Here is a 27,748-nt window from a genome sequence, read left to right as displayed (position 1 = left end):
CAGTTTAAGAGGTTCCGTTTAGCCTCGACGTACCCTTTTTTCTCGTTTTCTCTCATCCGTTTACGGAGATAAAGCTCAGAGAGTCGTTACCCCACGAGCTATATTTAGATTTCATGTAGTCTCTTCAGATATGAGAGAGCCCCAGGTGAGCCGGCTTGATTGAGAATTGACCAAGGTGGATCGAGCCTAGATTCTCAAGGTTGCACCAAGCTTCGATAAAATTCTAACACTCACCAAGTTTCCAGTAATCCTGGATTCAACTCTGGAATCAAGATTACTTCCACTAGCTAGATCATCAGAATTGACATTTCTGACCTGTGATAGTGTTCCAAAATATCCAAACTCCATTGCCATCGCTTGGTGATGTTATGTAAATAGTTTCTTCTTCCCTAAAGCACGTATGATGATTCCCATGAAGTTTATCCCATTTTTACACCCCCAACTTTTTTTGTTTACCCCACATGCAGAAGGCATGGATGGGTATTAGCTTGATGGCCAGGGATGAGGATGAGAGAGAGGGCATTGAAGCCAGTGAAAAGCCAGCTCTTTTACTTCGACAGCATCGTGCTAGTTTTCACCAAAGGGTCAAATTGCTTCAACCTCTTACCTCGGATATAAAAGGTATTTCACTGGAGTATCGGAGTCTCTTACTTTTACTCCGTTGGTTATCGACCTTTCTCCCTGTTGTACACCACCAGGTGAAAGGAGAAGACTTGATACGTGTAGGAGTGGTTGAGGGTAAAGGTGGAGACCCCATGACGATTACTCTGTATCAGTTTGAGTGGCTTCTACAGCTTGAAGTGAGACAGAGATTCTTTCCAATCGCGAATAGACTCACCGAGTTTTTTTCACATCCTCAGTAAGAAAATCCTTCACCGTGAATTATGTACTTGGACCCTGGAAAGTGGATGGCTGAAGTAAAAATAGCAGAGTTCAGACAAAAGGAAGTGATGTGGAAAGTAAAAGCCATTGGGGATAAAAATGTTTTGAGGGACTGGATTTTTGTCAGTGCTCTTTATCCCCAAATGCAACCCCTCCCCCTCAGCGCAGTTAACCAACGAAAGAGATAAGTACTAGGGGTGTCTCGAGTAACTCTTCAAACCGGAAAGGTCCCCCCCCCGCATTGGATCGACGAGAATTATATGATTTCCAGAGGAAAAGGTACAGCATTTCTGCCAATGTCTTCCAGCTTATTGTCCGAAATGGTCCCTCGTGCCAGACATTTTGGAAGTACGGAAAATTTAGGGGATGAAACAGTCAGGCGAAGTCCGAGGAGGGGCCGGTGAGTACATGGACTCTGCAACTGCTTTGAAAACTGAATTTCCGGGAAATCTGCGTGTCGGTCTGACCACAGGCGGTCCAACACTACTGTCGTGACTAGTGGAAAATTCATTCAATGGTCGGGCGTAATGGGCCATTAAGGGAGTTGACCGAGGAGTCCACGGACTATCTCACAGTGCCATTATCATTTCTTACTATCGTTCACGAGACGATGCACATACGAATGGAGGGGGCGAAGGCCAATTCACCCCCACCGGAAGTCAGTTCGTCGAGGGGGAGGGGGGGACTGTGCGTGGCTCAGCATTTCTTCGCTAGAAAATTCGGATGAATGAGAAAGCAGATACATAACCATCGTTAGAAATCCATGGATGTAGTTTTATCGGGGGAGGGAGCCAGGCCGAAACAACTTTTCGACATTGGTAGAAAAAACGGGCAATGAATTTTGTTTCAACCCTCACACCACCGAAAAAAAAAACTCTCGGAGCCATGTACATTGAAAAAACCTTTGGACGCTGGGGGACGCGGTAGGAGAGGAAAAACAGGATATACTGAGTAGAGTTGAGGGTGTGAGGCCAGGGATACGTATTTTTCTATGAGTATGTGTGTGTATGTGTTCGACGACTGCAGTCATTTGTTATGATAGACGTGCATTCTCTACGGTGGCATTTGGAATGGGACCGCACCACGGGGCAATGAAGGAGCGTAGAAAAGGTATAGTGCGGCAAAGGGTGGAGGGTTTCAGGAGGGACCAGGGAGTTTTTTTTTTTTTTATCGAGAACAGAAATGCACCGCTGTACTAACTCCGTGCCACCCCGACAATTCGTGTGGGATTTTCAGGGGTAAAGGTGGAGGGAGGAAAAAGGGAGAGAGCTGGGGCTCGTGGAGGCTGCTGACGTAGAGGGAATGTGAAAAAGAGATGGAAGGAATGGGCGGGTGGGGGTAGGGGTGGACCGAAAACCAGCAGCACTGTTCGACTGTCACAAACACGACTCCCTCGAGCACTCACGGAACTGATAGTGTATAGTACACTGTACATTGATGGTGCACGGCCAGAATTAATTGCCAATGTTTGGAATCGAGAACGAGGGGTGAAGGGATTGGGGGAGGGAGAGGGGTGGTTGGGAAATTTCGATGTATAGGTTTGCACTATATTCTTGTTTGCTGGAAACATTTCAACGAGTACAGGCGATAGATTTTCAACAATTAATATTCTTTCTTCTGGTGGGTGAATATTTTTAATGCGTCAATTTGAATGAATATTATTTATGGACAGGTGGAGAATTCATTTTGAAAATTGGATTTTTTCAGTGGGGGGTGGCAAATTTTTTAGGGAGTGATTTATGTACATAGGGTGGGGGAGGGAAGACTTAGGGGTCGAAGATTCAAATTACGTTTCTATATTCGCAGATAAAATATTTTTAAAGTTGAATTATCGTTGGGGGAAGCAGCCAAAAATAATTGGAGAAAATTGATGTCAAACTATCAGATTATCGCACCTTGCGAATTAATTCTTGTGTAATTATAGTGGATTAAATAAAATAGCAGATTTCGATCTAATTTAATGTACTGTGAAAATATTACCCTGGATTAGTCACCATTCTGAAAAATATATCGCAGAGTGTAATAATGGGGACAGTTTAAATAAATTCTGTGCATTGATTTCAGTAATTGAAATACATAAAAAATAGTCTTCGTCGTAGCACAGAAATAATTTTAATGATATATTAATAATTTGATTCGGAATGGAATTTCTTTTATCATATTATAAATTGAACTCATTAATTAACTATATTCGATCTAATAAATTTTGGATAATATTTTTCAGATGTTTACTACGCAGTCGACGACTTTTACTGAATAGTACAGTAATTGCCTGGGAATGTCCTAACTACAACGAGATTACTAGACGATGAAACAATGTTTGTATCCGTGCAGCACTAAAATAAAAGAAAAAGTTCCACGTGATTAAAGCTAAATTCTGTCAGAAACAGGTGAAACAGTTTTATTTCACAATTCATCTGGTTCTAGACCACATTGGGAAGAACGTTTGGAATGACAGTTTAACTTCTGTAACTAATTAAGTTTTCAGTAACCGTCGACCAACGATCGATTTCATACGCTCATCCATGTAATACATACGTAAATACGTACATACATCATGATCTGAAAATAGCATATTTCAACTCGTGAGATCGATAGCCGTTACACTGATCCAAAGTGGGAATATATGGGAATATATAATATAGATCTACCGACAACAATGATGTCATCCCCAAAAATACAGTTTTTCTATTGAGTCCTCGGCGATATTATATTTTTTAGAATAATATAATTAAAATTCCGGACCAAACCGCATCACTTGGAACAGATGATTTTGTTATTCGCGCTGCAGGAGACGATCCGCTATGTGATGTTTCAAATCGCAACCTTACCAAATTTATTTGTAAATATTTAGAGGACTGCCATTCACAAATTTAAATTGAATTAAAATATTTCAAAAAAAAAATAAAATACCTAATTTTCACATGAATGATAGTGCAAATCATCCACTTTAAAAACAGTCGTACTAAATGCAATTAAGGAGTCAATTGGAATATGTAAAATTGTACATATTCGAATATTCAATTGGAATATGTGGAAGAAATTATGAATTTACAAAAAAAAAACGCCAAAGGAAGAGTCAGAGTTAAAAATCAATCGTATGCTTGAATAGTTGTATTTTCTTGTATTCGTGATATACAAATTAACAATGAGCACTTGTACAACATAACGATCCAGTTAATACCAAATGAGAGCCTTAAAAAATGCTGTCTTCGAGTATTCTAGCAACGTCGAGGTCATCTGCCAGACATTTATTTCTGAAAATCCATCGGATGATTAATAATAGTGACTAATCCATTATCATTAGACTGTGAGAAATTTATAGAAATTTCCTGGAAAACGTGGTAGTCACTTTCACGAGAGAAAAAAAGTCACGATTTAGATAGAATTTAATTAAATTCATGATTTTTTGTGGAAAGGGAAATTTAACAGTTTTGTTGACGTCCCAGTATAGTTCATGCAATATAATATACTATTTAGAAGTATAACTATATTAGCTCGTCTGTTTTGCCTGCATTTTCAGGATTTTTTAAATTTTTGGGTAATATTTGCAGGGACAATTAAGTAATTTATTGATTTTTCGATCATATGAACAGGGAATCAATTTGAATTTCCAATGATCAAAGTGCCTCGAATAGCAGCCTACATTAGATATGATTTAAATTCCTGGAAATTGACGCAAAAATTTCAAACAACCATTTTTAACAGTGTAGTATGAGATTATTTATACATACATGTACATCTCCTCCTCCAAGCATTACAGATACGCGAGCAACACTGTCGGTTGGAAGAGCACTGAACCCACATAAATCACATTAATAATGTATAATTTATCATTCCGTATTCTATCACAAAATTTGTGTCAGATATGCAGAATATTACGTCAAGTTTTAATCGGGATTTTTGCGAGTGTCAAAATAATTCACCCACGTTCATGTGAAAAGTCCATCTCAATTATAGTTTTCATCTTCAATCATACGTTTTTCATGTTTTGTTACTCATCTTGTAGTGTATCGAAGTTCTTTGGAAATGTGTACGTTTATAAATCCACAGACGAAAGAATTTCATACAAAAATCTACAAAATTCATCAGGAAATAATGTTTATGCGCCGATAAATTTTCAATTAAAATTAATGTATCTAATAAAACACTTTATTCGAATAAGTCACTTAGTAAAAATGAATATAGAACAGGAAAAATTTATTTTAGGTTGGAGAAACTTATCCTGAGAAAAACGGAAACTACTCTACCGGTAGAATGCAAGGTACGCATAGATCTGAAATTTTAGTTGTTACCTGCACAAAAACTACTGGATTGGAAGAGAAAAATTTATTATACATCAAAATAAAATTTCTCTAACTCGGGATAAAAATTAATCAGCGCAAATTAATTTTCGATGAGACACGAAGTATCAACGAGTCGATACACATCGAAATTATGTTTAAAATATCCAGCAGAAAATATTTTGATAGAACATATTATCCCGAGTGGCAAAAATCTACTAATTTTTTTTGTGTACAATATTTTGTAATTAGTGGAATGTATACTAAAGCTATGAAATTCACTAACAGGGTCGACTGGCCATTGATTAAAGTTTATTCGTGCATAAGTTGAGCAGGTTTATCGCAATGAAATTATAACTTTTCAATATTTTAATTTTGAAAACTCACCCGGAATCCGCGCCCTGTGCAACGTTGACCGCTAACGGCCGCCAGGACCATAGCAATTACGGTGAAGATATAAAGATATTTCATGATGAGGGAATTTTCTATCTGCAGCTAGACTCTGAGAATCGATTAATTGAAATGCGAGTGATGACTGTTTAAAGAAGGAGCCCAATTTATACGAGAGATATTCTTCATAATTAATTGCAAAGTTTATTTTACCGAATTTCATTCTTTCTCAACCGAATATTTACACACCTTGATTAAACAGACGACGTAAATATTTCTGATTTTCCTCTTCGCTGCGTGCAATCGGTAAAAAAATATGAGCAATCGCGTCATTTTATGATTTTTTCCCCTTATAATAATTAAAAAGTATACTGAGTTGTTATTCCAGTTGCTGCATGAAGGAAATTGAACTGTACATATGATAAGGCCTGTTGTGGAATATTATCGAGCGTGCTATGTTATATGCTATCGATTTCTACGTCATTTATGATATTCTATACAATATAATTGAGATAGTTTAAAGTACAAATTGTTAAACAGGAATGAAACATCATTATCTCCTCGAAAATTTTATTTTTGGTTCGTAAAATTATATCTAGAATATTTACTTTTTGGCGCTTGTTACCACGAACGATATAATTTAAGAACAAGAAGAAGGAAAAATCTAATTTTGTGAAATAAATATTCTCCTGACATGAATTTAAAGCACATTTTCCAAAGAATATTTCAGGAATTCTTTATCCAAAATAAATATGATTTACACAATTATATTTTTCTCTCAGTGCGCTTCGAACTAAAAGCCACCTAATGCATAAATGGAAAGATCCGGGTTCGATTTCCATTCTACCCTATTAATAATCGCTTAAAAGTCGAAAATATCGGCCGATACATCGCCAGGCATTGAGATGTAAGTAAGATATTCAGGAAATTTTTCGTAAAAAACTTGATATTCCCGACCGGGATTCGAACCCGTGATCTTCGGGTTATGCGCTTTACACCCGCCAGACCCAGACATGATATGAAATTTCATACATAACTTCAAAAGCACTTCAAATTGCCAATCAACTGCCTCCTAATGAACCATATACATGTATGCGTCGCAGGAAACTTTGACTTCCTGTCATAGCGGGCTCGATCCATAAGATTGCCCCAAGCTTAGTCTTTTGATCTCGTTCGGTATTGTTCGACCACTCTGTCATTTCTTTTTTCTCAGTTCTCCTCTATGTTAGCGAAAAGAAAAAAAAATTAATTTCCCTCGTATAGTCGCACAACGAGGGAGCTTTCCCTCACGAAACGCCAGTATAACATGCAATACCGAGAGCAATATCACATGAGTTTTTTTTATATATCGTTTTTATAACCAATATATTCTTACTGTTGGGTAGAAGTTCAGTCGTATAAACTGTGCGTGCCGCTACAGAAAGTTATGCATTTTTGTCGTATAAGACAAAAGACCAGAGAAACTACAAAAATGGAGAACATGGTGGGATGAGAAGGGGTTACACACGTAGACGTCTGAAATGTAGACATCCGGTGTCATAGACCCGTGTGGAAACGATTATTGCCCAGAGGTTATAAAACGTAACTACTTCCTTCCTGGGTTGAATAGTTGGCCAAGAGATGTGTAGAGGAGCTAAACTACACGACAATTTTGCACTCGACGAGAGTTTTTTGGGGTTAAAAATAGTACCAACTCTGCACTGCTAGTCAATCATAAAATGGCAAATTAATGAAGTTTTGCACCCTCAGAGTGGTAGCATTAACTTTAGAATAAAGGAAATACTCCTTCCAACATAATTTCTCGTCACGTGCAGCTTTGAAAGACCTACATAGCAAGCTCTCTCCCCCAGTTTAACCTGAAACAGCTCACTTTTTCACCCTCTACATGCACCAGCAAGACCCTCATTCTCTTACGTGTAATTGGTGAAGTAATTGGAGAAGCCGTCGAAATTAGATAACAGAGTCACGAGGACTCCTAACACACATCTCCAGAGGGATGTGAAACTTCGTGTCTTTTGGCCTCAGTTTCATCGAAACAGAATAACTCTCAACACGAAATAGTCGCAACCATTTGATCTCTGGACCGCGCACGCAAGAGCTCCGTGAATTTCTTACCTGCAATCATAAAAATGAGAATAGGAATTATTATTAATGATGAAAAACTTTGTTTTCAAAGGAGGAAAATTTGAGGGATCTAATAAGGGAATAAAAGTTTTGATAATCCTACTTTCTTGTCTCGCGGGGAGAAATTTTCTTAACGATCTTTCCGGGGAAGTTAATATTTCAATTCGTCTGGCACTTGATAAGAAAGAACAATAAGTTATAATACCCTTTTCGTGGTGGTGAGGGGAAATTATATCTTAAATTCTCTGACAGTCCTGTGAATTATTTCATTTGCCATAATCGCACAGCCGTTGGGTCATGAGCGGAAAGAATGGACTTCGATTATTGGAAATGGGATAGTTATAATGATTCTAAACGTGTAAATGTTATTTATTTCTTTTTATTTTATACGCTCGAAAGAGACAACCGCTCGGGTTCGTTTCCTTAGATTCACAATAGAATGAAATGGATTCAAAACTCCATCAAGTCAGAATAGACACTCTCAATCATCTGTCTCGTTGCTTCTCGGTGGGAACGATGAATCAATTATTCGAAGATTCAGAATAGGACCTTCGCACCTTCGTCATAGTCATCTTATGTCCAAGGAACTCCCAAAATAGTGCCAGAGATGTAATAAAGCCATCTCCATCAAATATGTACCCCTAGATGGTCATCAACTCCACTCAGAAAGAAGAGCAGTCTCACTTCCCCAAGATCAGAAAAAAATTTTGGCCACCCAACAGGGTGCCGACAAAATAATTAAATTCCTATAAAGTATTAAACTGGAGAATTCCATTTAAGAATAATTCTTTATCATTTTTTTTACTGTGATCTTATATTTATACTTATAACAAAAACTATATGTTTTGCAATAATTTATGTTCTCCACCGAGTCGCTTAAGACAAACATGAGAAACCCTTTTACTAATATTTTATTCGAGTTTATTTGTTCGTTATCTATAAAAGCTGAAGTGCAAATTGTTTTTTTGATACATAAACGGTCCGTGTTACTTGATCTATTCACAGTACGTAATAAAATGCTGTTAAAATCAATTGGTTATCAATTTTACTGTTGAAAATCCAATATACTTCAAGTAACTATAAAATATACATGATTTAATTTCTTTTTACAAATGGTTTAATTGATTCATTCATTGGTGAATTAGATATCATTTGCTCAGAGAGTTGTGCATCATGTACCAGTGAAGTGACTGGTGGAGTGCAATACCCGGAGTAGATATCTCAAAGGTAACGAAGCATTACCTCGTTTCTTGTATACATATATCGTCTATCACAAGAAAATAACATTTCACAACTTGTGTATCTAACCTCCTTTCGGTGGGCCAAACCACGTTGCAATTTCACCAAACACTTATACTTGCCTTTCCAAATATACAGTCTTTGGCTTGGTTACACAAAATCGTATGTATACGGCAGACAACCAGACTGTGCTATACATGTAGTCCTGTAATATTCATAGAGTGCGAAAAGTGGGAAAGATGAGTGTGTGCAGGGAAAGACCGGGAGTTTAAAAATATGGTACTGGCACGTGTGTACAAGGGGATAATCTCACTCGGTGAACTTTTCCACAGTCTTTCTCTATTTTTTATTTCATTTTTAACTCGATTTTGATGTTTTTCTGGTACAGTTGGCTCGTGCAGACTTCTCCGTCAGCCACGGGGTCAACCTCATTGAGAACAATAGAAGGAGCTCGCATGACTCGAATTCGATCAGCCGAACAAAGAGGAGAGTTCGTGACATCTGTGGGATTTAATAATTTCTTTTGTTTTCCACGAAAGTCAATTTTGTTTCTCAATAAAATTCGTTTGAATGTCAATGGGTCGATGAAATTATTAACCAGAATTGTCTTAATTTGGTTGGTTTTCATAAATAAGATCTGCGTTTTCCCTCCGTGGATGGAAAATGGATTTTTAAATGCTTTCCACCGATTCTTCTAAATTTTTAATACACAATGTTGAGGCGGAGGTTCATCGATAAGTGGAATAATGAAGATACAAATGTCTTCAGCACTTTGTCTCATAATTTATAACACTGAATGCGCAATGAATATCTGACTTAAGCTCCTTATGGAGTGCAAAAACGAGGTGGTTTAATCTTTTAATTATGTTATTATACAGAGAAAATAAAATTCTCTTAACATGCTAATGCCCATCAGTAACTATTTCTTATTGTCACACATTTTTTACTCATGAAAATACCTCATGTCTTCACTAACCAATGATCGATTATCAAATGATCGATCATAACGAAATAATTGAGCATCTCGATGAACCCACCCTATTCGATATACAATCGATGTCTTCTTTAATTATGCAAAAGTGTGCGAAACTAAACTGACAGTGTAAATTCCCCAACTTCTAAACAGAAAATTTTTAATAACAATATACGTAACTCTATCAGACATTACAACAACCTAATCTCATGATCCAACGCAACTAAATCACTAGAAGAGTTCAAACACTTGGATTGATTTTACCCCTATTTCATATAAATGACCACTCATATTTATTTTGTGCCAACAAATGTCCGAAATTTCCATCGAAAAATCCGCTTTAAATTCTTGTCAGAAGATTATTTAATTGGTAAAATTATATTTTTCTCTCAGTGCACCATTCGAGTATAGTTTTTAATACGAAGCTTCACATTTCCACCCGAACGACGACGAGAAAAATCCTCAGAAGCAATGCCAAAAATAGAAAACAAGCCTGTACTGTCTAAGCCTATCCGCACTGGTCCATCAGTAAAGTTGTACACCGTAATAAAGGGTTCGTCAGTGTCAGGCGAACCGTGAATTTATCCTATCCACCTACAAACAGCGTTAAATTGTCTCGGTGCGATGGCCAAAGGGAGTGAACAGCGTCTTGGGTCTGCCTCTTACGTCGGGCAACGATAAGAGGCGTTGCAACGTCTCGACGAAGACCCAAGAGTCAGTCGACCGAGCGACATCTTGGTGGTTGTGGCAAAAGGGAAAGGGTGAGAAGAGTGGAATAAACAGCCATTCTCAACTACCTCGTTCACCGTCCGTTATGCAACCCACACACAACTTCACGTATAAAACCAGCTGTACCCTGTGCCGTATCCCTTCTACTTCTCTTTATCACTGCCTCGGTGCACCTGTGTTGGAGTCCAATCGCTGGAAGAACCCAGATTACCCCCACCTTAGTTGCCATCAAAGGAATAATGTTCCTAATTCCCTCCAGTAAACAGTTATGTAAAAGCCATTTATCAATTTGTCAGCTAATCCCGAGTCTGAGCCGTACAGGATGAAAATAACGGTGTAATGCTACATTCTCTTTCTGCAAAAGACAACGCAAATCGACTAATGTAGTGCACGACAACTGCTGTTACAATTTTTGCCCTTAATTTTTATTCGACTTTACATTTCAAACTGTTTTTATTTTATGTCAGGAAATTTTCAATTTCACTAATTATTTTTATCACCGTTTTTGACAAACTCCAATAATCTAACCATAATTTAATTACAAATTCCAATATACACCAACAAAACTTGCCTCATCTCGAAGTCCACTTCTTAATCGATATCCCCGAATCTACTACAGCTATCGAAATATTCATCATGACATTTATTGTAACCCGCGATTGGCTTCCCAAAAACGGTTTCAATAAAAATTTTCCCATCTCCCCTAGACTTCAAACTATTCACCAAAAACCGATCAATAGTGACTTATCTCGTTTTCCCACTTGGCTGCCCCATTCATTCCTCTCCTAAAAACTGCGTTCACCACTCACCAGTCTAATTAACCGTTAATCACTGTCTAAAAATAAGTAAATAATCTTGTTTTCAAGACGAGTAGAAAAATTCCATTAACCCCCCAATGAACTCCCCGTCTATGCAGTGAATAATTACCACATTAAAAACGCACTGGTGTGTACTATATATAAATTCCAATGAGCCCTTTGTGTTCCCCCTTGGCATCCATGTGCTCCACAAGCAATAAGTACTGTCCGTGTTTGAGGGAAGTGAGTCAATCATCCGTGTACAATATATAGAGGGCTGCGCACGTTTTGCGGAGATATAAGCCAACGTTGATAGAGATGAGTACACACTGACTCTAGTCGTTTAACACGGCTCAGCACACGAGAATGTAGAAGCGCAATTCCAATTCCCTCTTTTGCATAGTACGGTGTATACGTTGTACAATCTCTAGTTGCACCCTCGCACGATTTTATCTCTCTTTTCTGCAATACTGATGGCCTGAGTATTCTCACCCACTTGTATCGCACCGAGAGTGGCCACACTCTGGACAGCAACGTGTCCGTTGGACACATAATTAAGCTGTCAGTTGAGGGGAAGAGAAAGCCCACACTCGGGGTTTTGTTTCACCGGGAGTAAACCCCCTAGTTCTATCCGACTATCGCACCCCTTCACCTTCCCCAACCCCAAATGACAGTCTCATGGTTATCTATACCTATAGGTCCTATAGGTGTCCCTCGTTAACGCATAACTCGCTCTCTATCTTCTACCGGAGGCTCAGACCTACCCCTTTCCCACCCCCTCGCCACCTTTTCCTGGTGAAAACCACAACCGCGCTAACATCCCTCGCACCTCAACCAGAACCATTAACGGCTATCTCGTCAGAAGGGGTTTGTTTTTCATGTTTTTTTGGTTTTTCATTTTATTTTTAGTTATGGAAATCATCTCACTGATTTTTTCGTCTTTCGGGGTTTTTTCTTTTGGATATGTGGGGTTTTTTGGAAGGTCAATGTGGGGGGGGGGGAGAAGGTGCTTGAAAATGTTTTGTTGTGGGAGCTGAGGATGGGGAGAAATTTTTGATAATGATTAGCCTATTGGTCCGGAAAAGCGTAGCATGAGTCATTGGTAGGTCATTCTGTGCGTCGACATTTATTTAAAAATGGTAGGTGACGATTAATTTTTAATCTACCGGCACAGTCATTTTTTGCTTTATCACGATCAAATTTCTTAAACGTAGAAAAATATTTCTCTAATCCAGGATGAAATTTGATTATGATGTATTATTTTTACCAAGTATTGGGATGGAAGTAAGGTAACGATTCTCCATGTTACACTTTCAGAGAACGTTTGGGTTAAGAAAAAGAATTTTGACTTGTACTTAGAAGAGAAAATAAATATGTTTTCTTTCCGTCTGGATTTTTTCTTTAACGTTGAGGGTCAACTGAGAAGAGTTGACTGGACAAAATGGTTATTGAGACAGTGGAGACAGTGTGGGAGGATGACGGGAGAGGGGGTGGTAAGGGATGAAACTAAAGTGGGCTTCGGGGCTGGTGCTTCAGCACAATCTAGGGTCCAGACGAATCTCCACGTAAGATACGATTCTCGAGGGGTGAACTGAAACGGGGTAGGAAAAAACGCAGTAAAAATATATAAATATAGCTTGAGGGTAAACTCTGCGTGTTGTGGGAATTCGGAGTTGAAGGAGGGGGATGAGAGGTGGTTTGAATCTCTGCTCGAAACCACAGAACTAATTCTCGCTGAGCCATTTCTCTCTGCGCCACCGCGACGGGTGCGCTAAATGGGCCCATATGAGAGGACACTGGGGCAAAAAATTATAAGCACCGGGGAAATTGTGAGCGTCGCTGTTTATAGGACATGGAGACTATTAAAGAGGGGTTTTTTTTTTAGGTACTTTGGATTGCCCACGATCTTGCTAATTAAATAATTTTCCGGAATTCGTGGTAGTTTAGTTCAATTAGGGATATTTCAATTATATGGCCGGTTTACGGAGACTCGATCGAACTTTATTTTCTCGTAGGACTTCCGGTTGGTTTTTTTATCCAATCAGCGAAGTCAGTTGCGGACGGTTTCATTCATAATTAATTAAACAATATTGCTTCCGTGGTCGCTTAAATCGGGTAACATGAGGTGTGAAAGAAAAAAGAATTATTGGGTTATTAAGTCAAGTTCATAGAATTAATTAAAAGAGAAATGACGGTTACAAAAACGAATCAACGTGGGTGGCGGCGAAGTGCCGCCCGAGTATTTATATATAAACATAAAAAATAATTTCATAGGGAGAAAGAACAGAGAGTTCTTTCATCTAGGTGATGAATATTCTTTTGGTCTTTGTCATCAGTTTTTAGTCTCATCGAGAGATCCGTAGGGAACAGACGTTTCTTCCTCGTGCCCTTTCCAATAAAGATAAAATTGAATTTCCTAATAAAAACTTTCTTTTTTCGATGAGAGACCCGATTTTTCGTTCATCCCTAAATTTTTTAATTCAACACAACACACCCCTTTTTCAAAATACAATTTTTCTGTCACTATATGGGCTTGCCATTATTTACTAAAACATCTCAGCGTCAGTAAATATTTCATGGAGTTTTGGCAGAGTAAAAAATTCTTGAAAATTCCACTGCTACCGCCACCTCCCAGAGCGCTCCCAAAACCGCACCATCAACTTTAGTAAAAAATATTTAACCGCGTCCTATTAAACTAATGAAGTAAGTTCTTCAGCAATTGCCCGATTCAGTCAGACATCTCCTCGAGGTCCCCTGGAATCGAGTGCGTTCAAAACTTGAGACTTTCCTTCATTCCACTTTTCCCGTACCGAGTTTCCCAGAATTTATTTATAAATAATTGAACTTTCCACAACCATTCAGAAACAATAACATGATAACTGCAAAGACATTCAAATGTTTCTCCTCTCACCATTACCTCAGCCCTCGGCATTTATATTTTTTCACGAAGATAAACAGAAAAGAGCATCCGGAAGTATCGTTGTATTTACGAGTTTTGTGTCGCATTCACTTTTACCAGTGTCGTTCTACATCACAGTTGGTGTGGTGTCCTTGGGGAAACCTCACCGCCACGTTTCGTTACATTTATGTTCTGGCTACATCGAGTAGTTTATTACACCTGTCTCAGCGTCACCACTGAAAAGCCAACTTTTTGAGGAAGGGCGGAAGTGCCTGGACTGCCCAAACCTGTCTGATCCCTCTGAGCAGTCAACTACAAACTTCACGCTTATCCAACATTTACCTGGAATAAGTGGTACTGCTGATGACTTCAACATCATCCGTCTAACGTGTTAAAAAATCCAGTGGTACAGTTATAATTGATTCCGTCACTGAGATGACAAATGTCGCGACAGTTTGAAGCCAATGGAATCAATTATTTGTGCACTGATAGACCAATTAATGTATTCCCCATTTATGCATCCCATATCGCATAGTTGTGAAGGAATGTCTTTTAGAGAGTGCACCAGTGGAATGATTCCCTCGCGAATTAACAGCCACGTTTTATAACGCTGAAATATTAAAACATCATTCAGGAAGAATGAATATCCTTTCGAAGGTAAAAAAGAATGTGAAAAATAGAGCACTTAGATTGTGTAAAATCAAAAGCCCCTTTGGCCCCGGTGGCATACAATATTAAATACTCTCGGGATGATTGTATCCACTCTGCATACATGGAAAATGTATGGAATACACATAAGAACTAATGAAATTTACAATTTAATCATCTCCCCATAGAGTTGAAAGCTTTGATTTTCATTTCGTAAAGTTTTGTCCCTCATGAATGAGGGAGAGATGTTTGTTGTTAGCATCAAACACAAAGTTTCAATCTCAACAATGCCATTAAGTCTGTATATCCGTTGTATTATACGTTATTTGTCGTGTATGAAAATGTCGATACGCTTATCACAACAATGGATAAACCCAATAGATTTACTCGTCTATGACAGGGCAAGGTGGAACAAAGGCGAAGCAAGCACGTCTTGGTCTTGATGGCCACTTAGAAACACAATATCGCGCTAAAGCTTGACTATACATCCTCAGATTGTTCACCTTCATCCGCCTATCCATTACGATAATGTGGCTGGTCAAGTCTAGGGGGGGAGGGCAATTGCCTGTTCTTCGATGGAGAAACTTTCCTTCGAGTCGACTCACTCTGTATTAATAATAAATATTGATAGACGCAATTTTCCTCGATAGGCTAAAAGGTTAAAGCTCAATCACTGGTGATCCATTGTTGGGGAAGGTAACTATTGGTTGTATGAACTTTAAAAGCGGAGAGAAAAGTACGAAAAAGAGTCTCGTGCTGGTGCTAGAAAATTTCTGGGTCGTTGCACTTCGTCGTTGATCCTGGGAAATATTATTGGAGATATATTGTTGAATCTTGGAGACAAATGAGATTTTATTCTCTTGTTGGACAATTTTTAGGGTGCGGCGACGTTGAGTTTTTTACTTTTCATATAGTTCGATACATTTGAAGTAATTTTGACGAATATTTGGAACTTCGTTGACTAAATCAGCCGCAACTTTAGCCCAAGATATTTCGCGTAGAGAGACAGAGACAGGGGTTCCGGCAAAATTTTGGAATTCGCGGTTCGTTCACCGATTACGGAGTGATGAAATTATCCTTCGTCCCACGTCTGTCCCTCTTATTCCTTATTGATTTACACGTTTGAGGCGGTTGATTTAAACTCATTTAATTTTAAAATTTTCAAACATGTTATTTACAATTACATCGTGCATTTGGTCTCGTACACGGAGAGAAAAATTCTTTAAAAATTACGTGCCTCTTTCATAATCTACGAGTGAAACAATATTCGGCAAAAATTGACCTGTGATCTTCGAGAAAAAAGGCCAAAACGTTCTATAACTGTTCTATAATTTTTACTGAATACTGGTCTGACCAGCAGATTACGGTACTCAGGACATACTTTTTAGAGATTAAAAACATGAGAACATGCGCGACAAAGTGGCATCACCACGTGAAAATCTCGTGAAAAATTCGTAAAAATCTCCCCACGATTGCAATTATCCCCATCTCTTTAAAACATCTCCTTCAATCGTCCTCCAGCCATCTCACTCGAGTTAAACCGTCACTTCACTAACAACGTCTCCCCATCCGTCATTAACATCGCACACGAATGCGTTATTCATCATAAAGAACAAGCATGAAGGATGTGGCCCAGTGAGCGAAAAGAGGCGCACGAGAGAGGAATAGACCGCTGTAAAATGCGGTGGGACAGATGAGTGGAAAGCCGTCAAGGCTTGACGATACAGACAAGAGGTGAAAATCACGTGCCACTGGTGCCGAGTATACGGCAAGAGTATGGTTGCATCATCCATAGCAATTATTCGAGGCGTCGATCCGAATCGACTGGGGCTTTTGCCTGCCTCTGCTATAATTTGAAACGTTGTCACGTTCGACATCCTTTCTCGAGTCTGTTAAAACTTTGAATTTTCACTTGGATTACTTTGTGATAGTTCAAATGCGGAGAGCCACGACAGAACCTTTACGGAAGCATTAAGAGAGATTTGCGAATCTCCACCTGCCCCTCTGCACGTCATTTCTTTTTTAGCGTAAACAAGTCTTTAGTTTACGGTAGATGTTGACGATAATTCCTAGACCGTCCGGGGAGATAGAGTTTTTTGAAAGCCAGCCTGTGCAGCAACTTGGCCAAATAAACAGCTACTTGGGATTTTCTCTTTCATTTCAATGGAAATACGAAAGTTCACAAAACGTAGTTTTTCATCATCTCCATTTGCCTCACTTCCAGATCTCCGAGAGGATAAAAGAATGATGCCAAGTCCTGTCGTGTTTCAAGAATTTATAGTTGAGAGAGAGATAGTTGACCAGTATTCACTGGCACAAACTCTCTCACCACCTAATTCAACCTAAGAATAATCCGACTGGACTAGAAACCAACGGGTAATACCATCTTACCCCCTCCCCCTAGCTTCTCTACCCCCTCAGGACTGGTGGAAGGAACGAGGAGAGTTGGTACGCCATGGGAAAACCACGGTTCCTAATTAGTAAGGTCACGGTATACTGCCGTATTCTTCTCGCAAACTTTTTAATCCGAAAACTTTGAAAAAAACTTTTTTACACCAATACGAAACCACCGTCGGCAAACCGGCGTGTGGTGCAGTTGCGCTATATAGCTTGTTTTTTTTTCATTCTCAATTTTCGTACCGAAATTCTCTGTTTTTAACAACGGGTGGGGGTGGGGAGGGGCACTGCCGCATCGCTCAGCAGCCAATACTGCTTAACTAATTTTACCCACAACCGCTTGATTTTTTTCAGACTTCTCTCCACTAACAACGAGGAAAAAGGGTTGGAAATATTATACGTGGCGAGAAATTATTCTTAAAATTAATCCTACGACTCGATGAAAGTTCCTCATGAACCAGCGATGCCTCATTATCATCCTGACATTCAGTCAAAATTGATATGTGATGATTGAGATATATTTTAAGTTAGAGAAATTTTAGACTGAAAATTATGGAACCATTGGTTGATGATAACAGAGCTTTCGTTGGTATCAGGGTATAATTTCTCCCACCTCCAATAAAATTAGATTATTCTATCTTAAATTTTATTGAATTTTGAGAGAGAAATGAGATAACGATGATTGATGATATGTTTTATGCAGCTTTTGAGTGATTTTTATCAAAATTTTGTCTCCGTGAAATGATAGAACGAGGAAAAAGGTGTAATCTGATTTCCCCGACTGACTTTGGATATTTTATTCGAGAAAACGTCAGGTTTTCCCTATAGTTTTATTAAAATTCACAGGAACCCCTGGGAAATTGACCAGAAATCATGAGCAATTTGACTTTAACAGCCCTTGAATTTTTCACAGCCAACAGATGGAGATTTGTTTCCGGTACTTGTACTAGAATTTTTGTAGAAAATTCGTCTTCACAACTAATTTCCGGGCGACTCTACTTTCAATTACAAAAATATCCATGGCAGCGAAAGAAAATCAACTGCTGAAAAAAAAAATAGTCGACGATAAAATAAATCGTTGTTGGGGACACCTATAAGCTTCACGTATTTATCGAATTTTTTAAGGAAGTTATTTGAACAAATGACTCGGAAAATTATGAGATTCGGGACATTGCGCTTTCACGCGCAGACGCGTGAATCGAATGGCAACGTGCAGCATAAGAAAGATCCAGGGCGAACCGCGGAATCGAGAGAGAAAAAACCCTTGCTGAGTTTATTAACTCTAGACGCATTTCCGTATGGCTTCAATAATTAATAAACATTCGCTAAAAATTATTGAACGTTGTTTTTATTAAATACTGCAGCCTATGTACAAAGTCTGTTAGCTGAAGCCTAGATACAAATTAGAGTGCTGTAAATGTGAGGAATTAAATTTTTAGATAACATCCTCCCAGAAGCTTTTCAATGGCATCAATAACTGAAGTCTCCGAGAGAGTAATATTCAGATGCAAATTTAGACTTGTAAAGTGCGAATAAAATTTAAAGTTTAATCGCACTCAAGTGAAGGCTCCAACGTTCAATATTTTCATGAACTCCAACGCTCGATTCCAAAAATCGACGAGCATTCAACACTGAAAAAAAGTTCTGACGCCAAGGATATTTATTACTATTAACGATAAGTAAATTTACTTAGCTTTAGCACATCTTATGGAAATATTTCTAAAGCTTTACAAGTGGCAAATAAATATATTTGACTAAAGAAACTTTTTTTCTCAGTGAATTGAGAAAAAAACAGCCAAAGTACGTGGGTTATTAAAAATTGAATTAGTTGGCGAATGTTCACAACTGAATATTTGAATGCGCTACTCAACTGTCCTAATAATTCGTTGACTATTAATGAACTATTAATAAATCGAAGTAATGATTGAGAAGCCACATTTAGTGCAGCTAAACCGCTCCATCAGTGCAGTTGGTGAGATCAATACCGAACCTGTGAGCTGGGGCAAGTTAATTTTGACTGTTATAATATTTTGACAGACAATGTCAGATATCTTGGAATCCGATAAAAATAGACAAAATCATCACTTAAAAAAGTCATAAGTTTTCTAAAATGTGTTGCGGATGCGAACCTGAATTAAATTCTCTTTGAAATTCTGAGATATTGCTGAGAAACGAGTCATAAGTGAAACCCGTTTAACCGAAGAAAAAGAATAACAATAGCATGTTTAATAATTTAATTATATTGTTAAATTAACCAAATTTCCTTTTCTAATTAAATTATTTGAGACGTGATAACCACTCAGTCAACGCTTTGCGAGAACAATTTAATAACTGCTCATTGAAAGTAATTTTCTAGTAATTGAGACAATTGGTAATCAATCGATTATGTAATTTTGACCACTACTTGTTACGATTCATGATCGTTGTTTTTTTAATTTTGGAGAAGAGCTTGAGAGATAGGGACGGGACGTGGGCAGAGACAGATCGGGTCATTCAAAGATAACTTGAGGGGGTTGATTCCCTGGGTATTTTAGGTTATTGGCAAATCAATTATCCTAGGAAATAATGCCAGCCTTGATATTCATAACAATAATTAATCTCGAACCCGAACATTTGAGCTCGTAGGTGTTGATTCATTACCTGTGGGAGTCCACCCTGAGAGCTTATTTGTGGTCGCGTTCGCCGAATCGCAAGCAAAATACATAACAGTATAAACTAGTCTCACATCATTTGAAAAATTAATTCATTTGAGAATAGCTGCATCGATCTTCATTGAGACGATGCCAAAAATAACGTTGCGATTGGACATTACCGATTAATGTGCATTGAAAGGGGCAAAAACATTTCGATCTTATCACAGACTCTTATAAATTTAATTTATCCTAATATGAGATCACTTTTCTTGGACTCTTGTTCAGTTCGGCAAGTGCTCTCGCAGTGAGAACACATCTCAATAAAATATAGCTCAATTGCTCTTATAGGATCGTGGCATTTATTCATTAACTTAGACTAACAAGTTATTTCAATACAGTCATATATATTCTCAACTGACATTTCTATTAAACACTATTCCTGAGTCTGATGAACATTCAGAGTCTTAACTTTCTCTTGGCCGATGCCCTACGGGGCGTCTCGACGCGGCGAATCTATCAAATTCACATCTTCCATATTCTTTTTATATTATACTTATTAAACATTGCTTCGAGCCATGATGTTTAGGTAGCGATTGATCAAGACTTTAAAAATGATTAGATCTCATCATTCTGCCCCCCCCAGGAATCAAACCTGGAACCTCTCCGCTGTGAGGCAACGACCTCACTCACTGCAAGACTTCCATTCCACTGTACAATGGAACAAAAGCCACCCCCCCCCCTCAAACGTCCGTGGATTCTTTCAATATCCACCGACAACTTATCCGAATAACCTCTTTCCCCCCAATCCCACACTTGAGATTGTCCTCTCACTCACTAATTCACCCGTTGGAAACTTATCTCACTCAATCAAGTCCAACTCTCCCCGAATTTCTCCCCCGAGCAATCGTAAAATCTTAATTGTCGAAATTGAATTCAAAAAGGGCCTCGGGATCATTGAAACCCGAAATCCACGGAGTGAGTTCGGCTGCTGGTATCGTAGGAAAGATATGGCGGAGAGGTTATCCCTGGCCAAAGCCTGACATTCAATAACTCATTATCGAATCCTCGGGGCTCCACTTCCCGGCTAGCTATGAGGATCCGCTCCGCCCCATAAACGTTCAAACATTGGCATCGACATTACCCGATCGTACATTCGGCTGGACCACCGTCACTGATTCTCTCATGAGTCCTATATGAATACCCGTGAGAACGAGCCGGAGAAGGAATGAACTGAGGACCTCAGATACTGGTGGTACTGGAAGGAGGTCGAGGAGGGAGGAATGGGTTCACTCAATCCGGGATTATTGTAATCCAACCAGAAACTTGGGATACGTACCGAACAAAGTTATATTCATCCCTTGGTTCGGAAGATCTTTCCCCCAAATCCAAAACGATCATGTTGATTCGTGGACACGTTCATCCACCAGTGTTTCTGGTGATTGGCCTGATGGATCAATCATAGAAATTCATGAACGAAGTGATGATTTTCCCACACCTCATTCCAACTTTACTCTTTACCACCCCCATCACCACGATCATATCCGGGATTATGGTGCTCTGGATACATTCGTAAAAACTGTCAACAGACTGTACGTAGTAAAAATTCCTGATTGAATTTCTACTACGCGCCCAATGGAGTTAAAATAAATCCAGTCAATGGTAGGTTTTTTTTTAGTTGAGCAATAGTTGCACGTGAGTGCTGGGAATTTGAAGTCAGTTTAAAATTAAATAGTTCGGCGCGCCTTTTCTTTGGGAGAGGCTTGATAGTACAATTGGGATTTCTAGTTTATCACACGATAAAGCAATGCTAATGTGTTTTGGGGAACTTTGCTTCCATAATTATATCGAGAATAATCCTGATTTCCTTCCTACCTAATCCAAACTCCTATTGAACACTATCCTGCGACGTCAGAAGACGTGGAATGCTATAGAAATGTCTCGTCTTGAATGTGAAGTATAGCACCTCAATTTGTATGCTATAATAGAGGTGAAGAACCCAAAAGGCAAGAAAACCAAGGAGACTTTGGGAAATTTCAACCTGAGGATACCCTGCAGGGGGTTTATCCGAGAACCATAACCTGCAGGGTTGTCTTTGTACACAATTGCACAATTTCAAATACAAAATCATTATTTCCTAAACATTGGACTTGAAAATCGAATACAGCAGGATCAATTTGAAAAAATATTCCATTCAAACACCACATTATCGCCGACATTTATAATAAATCATAAACACCCTAGTATTTCCCCATTACCTACTCCCCGAACACTTGCTCACCTCATACAAATGAAATTTCCTGGTTTGTCGTATCACACGTGGATCTTACCCCTCGGAAGCCGCAGAAAACATTGTCCCTTTCCTCCATTATTTTCAGCCACTTTGAGCTTTATCTAAACACTCAGAAATAGCAAACTCTGTCGACGAGAGTTTTGCTCACATAAAAATACCACCAGCGGTGAAACAGGACGTTGGAGAAGGGGAAGTCACAGGAAAAAGGGTAGGGGGTGAGTCTGACGAAGACCGAGGAAGTCGCGACGGTTGGCTTTTTTTTTTCTCTTCGTCCTCGTGGGCTACGTGTTCCTCGCGTATGCCTTTAAGCGAGTGTACACGGGTGTGCAGAGGAGTGAGGTGTGGGTGGCAAAGGAAAGGGGGTGGGGAGAGGGGGAGTTTTTTTTTTCTGTTGGATAGTCTCTGCTGAATATGCGAGAAAGTGAAATGCATGGAGAATGTACAGTGTGTTGGTGAAGGAACTCGTGGATTGTACCTGCGGCTGAAAGGCCAAGGAATTTCGTATGCACACAAGGTACGTTACCCAACCGTCTGAGTGAATTTATATCGCACTTCTCTCTTCATGTACATGAATATATCTCACGAGTGGAGGAGAGCGGGGCAACTGACGGTTGTATATCAAACTACACTGGTCCAAGTGGTCATTAAAATTATCGAATAAGTAAGTGAGACGGCTCTGAATACAAATTCAAGGACCATCGGGGAACAAATATTCCCCTGGAATTGAAAGGAAAATTGTGTGGTAAAGTGAACACATATTTTAATCATTTTTACAGTTTTGAGAATCGCGTCGTTGTGGGGACCGCCAAGTGAAGGGGAATGTAGAATCATATGGACGAAGGGAATATACATTTTTTCATTAAATTATAAAGCCTTATGCGGTAGCCACTCACTGCACTGATAGACGATTTATTTGCAACGAATGGTAGAGTCGAATGTGATGGAGGAATATTCGTTAATAGTTAATAATCACTCGTGATTTAACGGGTCGTTCTATTATACCCGAAAATAGCTTTTCAATTTTATATAATATTGCCGAGGGAACTCATTCTCCATCGTAAATAATTTTTAAAATCAATTTCTTCAATATCAATACATATGCACATTTACTTATTCCACACGCAGAAAGAAATATTCAGTAAAAATTACGGAACTCACAGTTCACTCACCGATTACGGAATCGACTGGCCAATTTTACGTGACAGCCTCAAAATGTTTTACTGACGATTCAGATAAAAATTCTGAAATGTTCAGAAACAATTCGGTACCAGTTCTGTAAAATTTTCTACAACTGCACTTCGCTCTGGAATTCCGGAAAAGATACGTCTCTTTTATTGAATATTTCTCTTCGAACACCCCGCCTCACACACAAAAAGACATTCACAATTCAAATCGACGAGTGAAACTTGAAATGAATGGAATGGATTAATTTAACATCGTAGTCATCGAATTCTGTAAAATACCAAATCCACATCATCTTTACGTCCATTTCGGCAGAACAATTAAACTCCCGATATAATCACTTCCCTCCCATCATCGTCATTGTCACATTACTCCCAATAAATCACCCGATTAAGATTTACCATAATTCGTCTTACTTTTATTGTCACTCCTCTTTATTTCCTCACCGGAAATGCAATCGGTAATTTTCGAATATATAGAGTGAAACACGCCTTAGCGACCTGACGCGGTAATGAAATATGCTTTTCCAATATTCCAATATTGCAGAGGTACAATATATCTCTTTGCCCTAGGCATTGGATCTCTCATTTCGTTTCTCCCTGTTCGCCTCCCCCGTAGGTAGCCCAAGCGTCTCCTGGAGGCGTCCCAATAATGGAAAAAATTTCTCCCTCCCCCTAGCCCCTCGATTCGACTAAATGCCAAGCATTATAAAATGTAATTTTACCGGTAAGTACCCTTCTGACATTTCAACGATCACAGATAGGAGGGACCAGGGAGAGGGTGAGATTTGTTCCCAACAGAAAAGAGAGAAAATCAGTTATGGGTTAAGGCAGGAAGAAGGATCAATTTAATATCGTAGAAATTTTATGAAATACAGAGGGCGCGCACAGCATGTGACGTTGAATCGTAAAAGGTGTACGTATACGAGGCACGACGAGGAGGACAGAGGGGATGGAAAAAATATATATTTTCCCAAAGGAAGAAGATAGTGGAGAGAAGCTGAAAGTCTGGAGGTGGAGTAGCGGTGGGGTTGAAGTTCAAATTCAATTCTCGACACGCCAAATAGTCGAGGCGGAAGGATTTCTAATTTCGCTTACGCCTGTCGCCCTTCAACCCACTCGGGTGCTAGTGAGGGCGATCGGATTCTCGAGCATTTCATCCCCCCTTTTTTACTCGTTTCCCACTCACTCGTACTCTCTCCTGGTAAAATCCAAGCGGGAGTTTCTTGTACCTTGAAACAAAATTCCCGTAAATGCCTCGATTCCCGAGGATAGGTCCTTTACGCTGTAGTGGATATCGCGTAACCGTACATACAACGTGGGTGTTCGTGCGTGACTTCCAGGCAATCGGTGTGTGCGAGTTGGATTTCAGCAGGACGTACTCACCCCTCCTTCATTCGACTCTAACCCCAAGTTGCCTCGGTGCTTTCAACCCCTTCAAGAGATCCGCAGGAGGCCCGACGTGCCGGTGCTGGTGTGAGTGTGTTCATGTAGGTGTATGGAAAGGGGAAAAAGAATATTCCAAAAGATGGCCAACAACGTTCTCACCCCCGTCAGGAGAGGATGGAGTGGTGTGAGGGAAAGGGAGAGAAAAGAGGGATTCGGGATGAGAAGCACAGACGAGCGCACTCAGCAGGGGATATCCGGAGTGCGCTGTCTCTGATCTGACGTACTGGGATTACCGTCCAAAGGGAAAATTCACATTCCCTCAGTTCATCCCTGAGTTCCGCACAGGAGAATGAATCCAGAGTGGACATGGTTCGTACTGGATGGAACGAGAAAAAATAATTCAAACCATCAGGAGTTATCGTCCCCTTTTTTATTTCTGGTATTGATGCGCACTAGTGATGGAGAAATGAGCCTGGACTTGAAGGATAATTACAATTCGACTATCAAAGGAATGATAACGTAGCAGTGATAGTGAGGGATTTTCGAAATATATGCTCTGGGTGGGTGTGCTCCGGGGGATGCTGAATCATCCAGATGTCCTTTGAGTGTTATAAAATCCAGGGACAGTTTAATCTTCGCTCACGAAGAAAGAGAATCCAGTAAAATTACTGTGGACTGGAAAACTTTCAGGGTGGGCTTTGATTCTTGGAATGAGTTCACAGTGAAAGAGGTTGACGTATCCGGTTCTCACGGTCTTGCAATGTGGGCTGATCGATTCCCCGGGAGAAAATTTAGAACAGATTGACGAGTTTTGGATGGGATTTAGTTCTAAAACTGGTCGACAATCCTTAGAAGACGTTCTAAACATGAATTTCATCAAATTTGGGCGAGGGTGATAATGGAATAATGCAATCGGATTTCCTTCCGTTTCTTTTCCTCCCTCAAAGGTCTCAAGTAATGCCTATAAAGCTCTCAGTAATTATTACATGACGTCATAATGAACTTATTTGTGTTGATGGCTTTCATTTAGTTTGAGCTCTAAAATATCTGAATTGAATAAAATACTTTTTTCGCTCGGAGGGAAAAGACTAGAAGAGAAACGCGAAAAGTTCCGTAAAAATTACCGTCCAAAACGTGACGTGGGGCGAAATGTGGTATCGGATAAAATACTAGACGAGTTGGAAACTTTACCAATCGGTGGCGTTAAATTTACCAAACCGTTTTTTTTTGCCCCACCGAGATTCGAATCAACGACCTCTGGCATCTGGGAGCGGGATCTTAACTATCGTCATTGTTACTGCGTTGCGAATCACCACAACAGACTGACAGCAGTCAACACAATTGGCGAGTTTACATACTCAGAACCGTAAAACAAACGGTATTTGTAGCGTAAGATTTACGGGAAATTGAGTATCGGGACGTTCCCCAGCGTACTTTTCACTTAAAGCTCTACAAGTTTTACGAGTTCCCACATAGAAAAGTGTCAGTGTATCAAAGATCTTCCAGAAATCGTTAGAAGAATCATCGAAAGATCCTCGAGAGATAATTTTTGTTTGAAAATATCGAAAAAAGAGTGCCTTGAGAATATGTTCCAATGTCAGATTTATAACATCTTGGGATGATTCGATCCAAAAACACTCAAACTATTCTCCCCTCCACAATTACCCATTAATCAAGTCCCTTATCCTATGTTCAGCTGACATAATTAAAGATTCTCCTCCTAATCCTATTGATCTTATTGTTTCAACCTTCATTTCTCAATATTCACGTCAATCCTCCCCAATTCAAATAAGCAATTCCCCTCTCTGTCCTCATCTTCCTGACAGGTCCAAGTACTCCAACAAGACTGATGAATTTCCACAATGCTAGTGCTTACTCCCCCCCCCCCCCCATAAGATGAGAATTCCAAACAGATTTGACTTGCCACTCCACTGGACATGTGAAAATGGTGTGGTTTCGGTATCTATAATGCTCTTCATTTAGCACATCCCCCGTGATGTGATGACCATTGTCTTTTCATGAATGGTAGGACACTGGAAACCACTGGCTCTAACGGGTAGGATAGGGGCGAGAGGGTGGGAGGGCTTTAATCTACCTCCACCGAAAACCGCACATCTCTGTACAACACCCTGGAGAGGAATGCCGTATACGTGTTTGAGCGTATCTCCCAAAATCGCGTCGTTTGAACGTCTGGGTCGCATTCATTTGTGCGCCATATGAATGCAACCGAGTTGAGAGACATAACCCAGGGATTTCCTCCTCCCCCCCCCTCCCACCCACAATCCGGACTTGCAGTGCTATTACTTTGCCTTCCACGATATCTCCCAGTGTTTGCATCGCACAAAATCCAATGTAGCTGTCGTTCTATCACTGGATTCCATCGAAAATTCTATTTCGATTTCACACATTGTGCATAGTTTTGGTTTTTCCTCGGTTTCTCTTTGTGTGCAACGAAAAAGAATGTTCAAGACACATTTTTTTTCCTCATTTCATTGCCTTCAGATCTGGTCTCTTTTCAGTAAAAGTGAGAATAAATAGCGATCGACGATAGTATCGCAGTGATGGCTGAAAAGCCATCGTTCCTCGGGGTCTAGTGATATTGGTTGTTGTATTCAGCCGCGTGAGGGTGAGGGTAGTGGATGAAGAAAGAAAAAAAAAGCTTGAGATCTCCGTTGGCTTCCCAAGGCAACTATTTTCCAGAGGAAATCGATCTGAGTCGTCATATCTTGTATCGTTTTCGATCATCGCATTTCAATAAAGTTCACCTCTGAAACACTCAACCCTGCCAGATGCATACGAAAGACGAAGGGATGATGGGGTGGGAGTGCCCATTGGCCCTTCCATAGCCACAAGTTGAAGAAAAATGAATGGGGAGGAACAAGGTAAAGTGAAAG

The 27,748-nt window shown here is 39.5% G+C and overlaps 1 protein-coding gene and 1 long non-coding RNA gene across 2 annotated transcripts in view; both read right to left on the bottom strand.

The window, feature by feature from the left end:
• Ten-a (Tenascin accessory) overlaps window positions 1-27,748 on the bottom strand; it is a 505,103-nt gene that overhangs the window by 442,193 nt on the left and 35,162 nt on the right. The window lies entirely within an intron of this gene.
• LOC135161605 (uncharacterized) lies at window positions 3,982-5,713 on the bottom strand. The gene is made up of 3 exons (XR_010298837.1): window positions 5,553-5,713; window positions 4,617-4,677; window positions 3,982-4,139 (listed from the first exon to the last, which is right to left on the bottom strand). It is a non-coding gene; the product is annotated as an uncharacterized LOC135161605 (long non-coding RNA).

Source organism: Diachasmimorpha longicaudata, chromosome 1 (assembly GCF_034640455.1).
Source record: "Diachasmimorpha longicaudata isolate KC_UGA_2023 chromosome 1, iyDiaLong2, whole genome shotgun sequence".
Taxonomy (NCBI): domain Eukaryota; kingdom Metazoa; phylum Arthropoda; class Insecta; order Hymenoptera; family Braconidae; genus Diachasmimorpha; species Diachasmimorpha longicaudata.
Note: the sequence above shows the minus strand (reverse complement) of the source record. Positions and strands in the feature narration are given on the sequence as shown.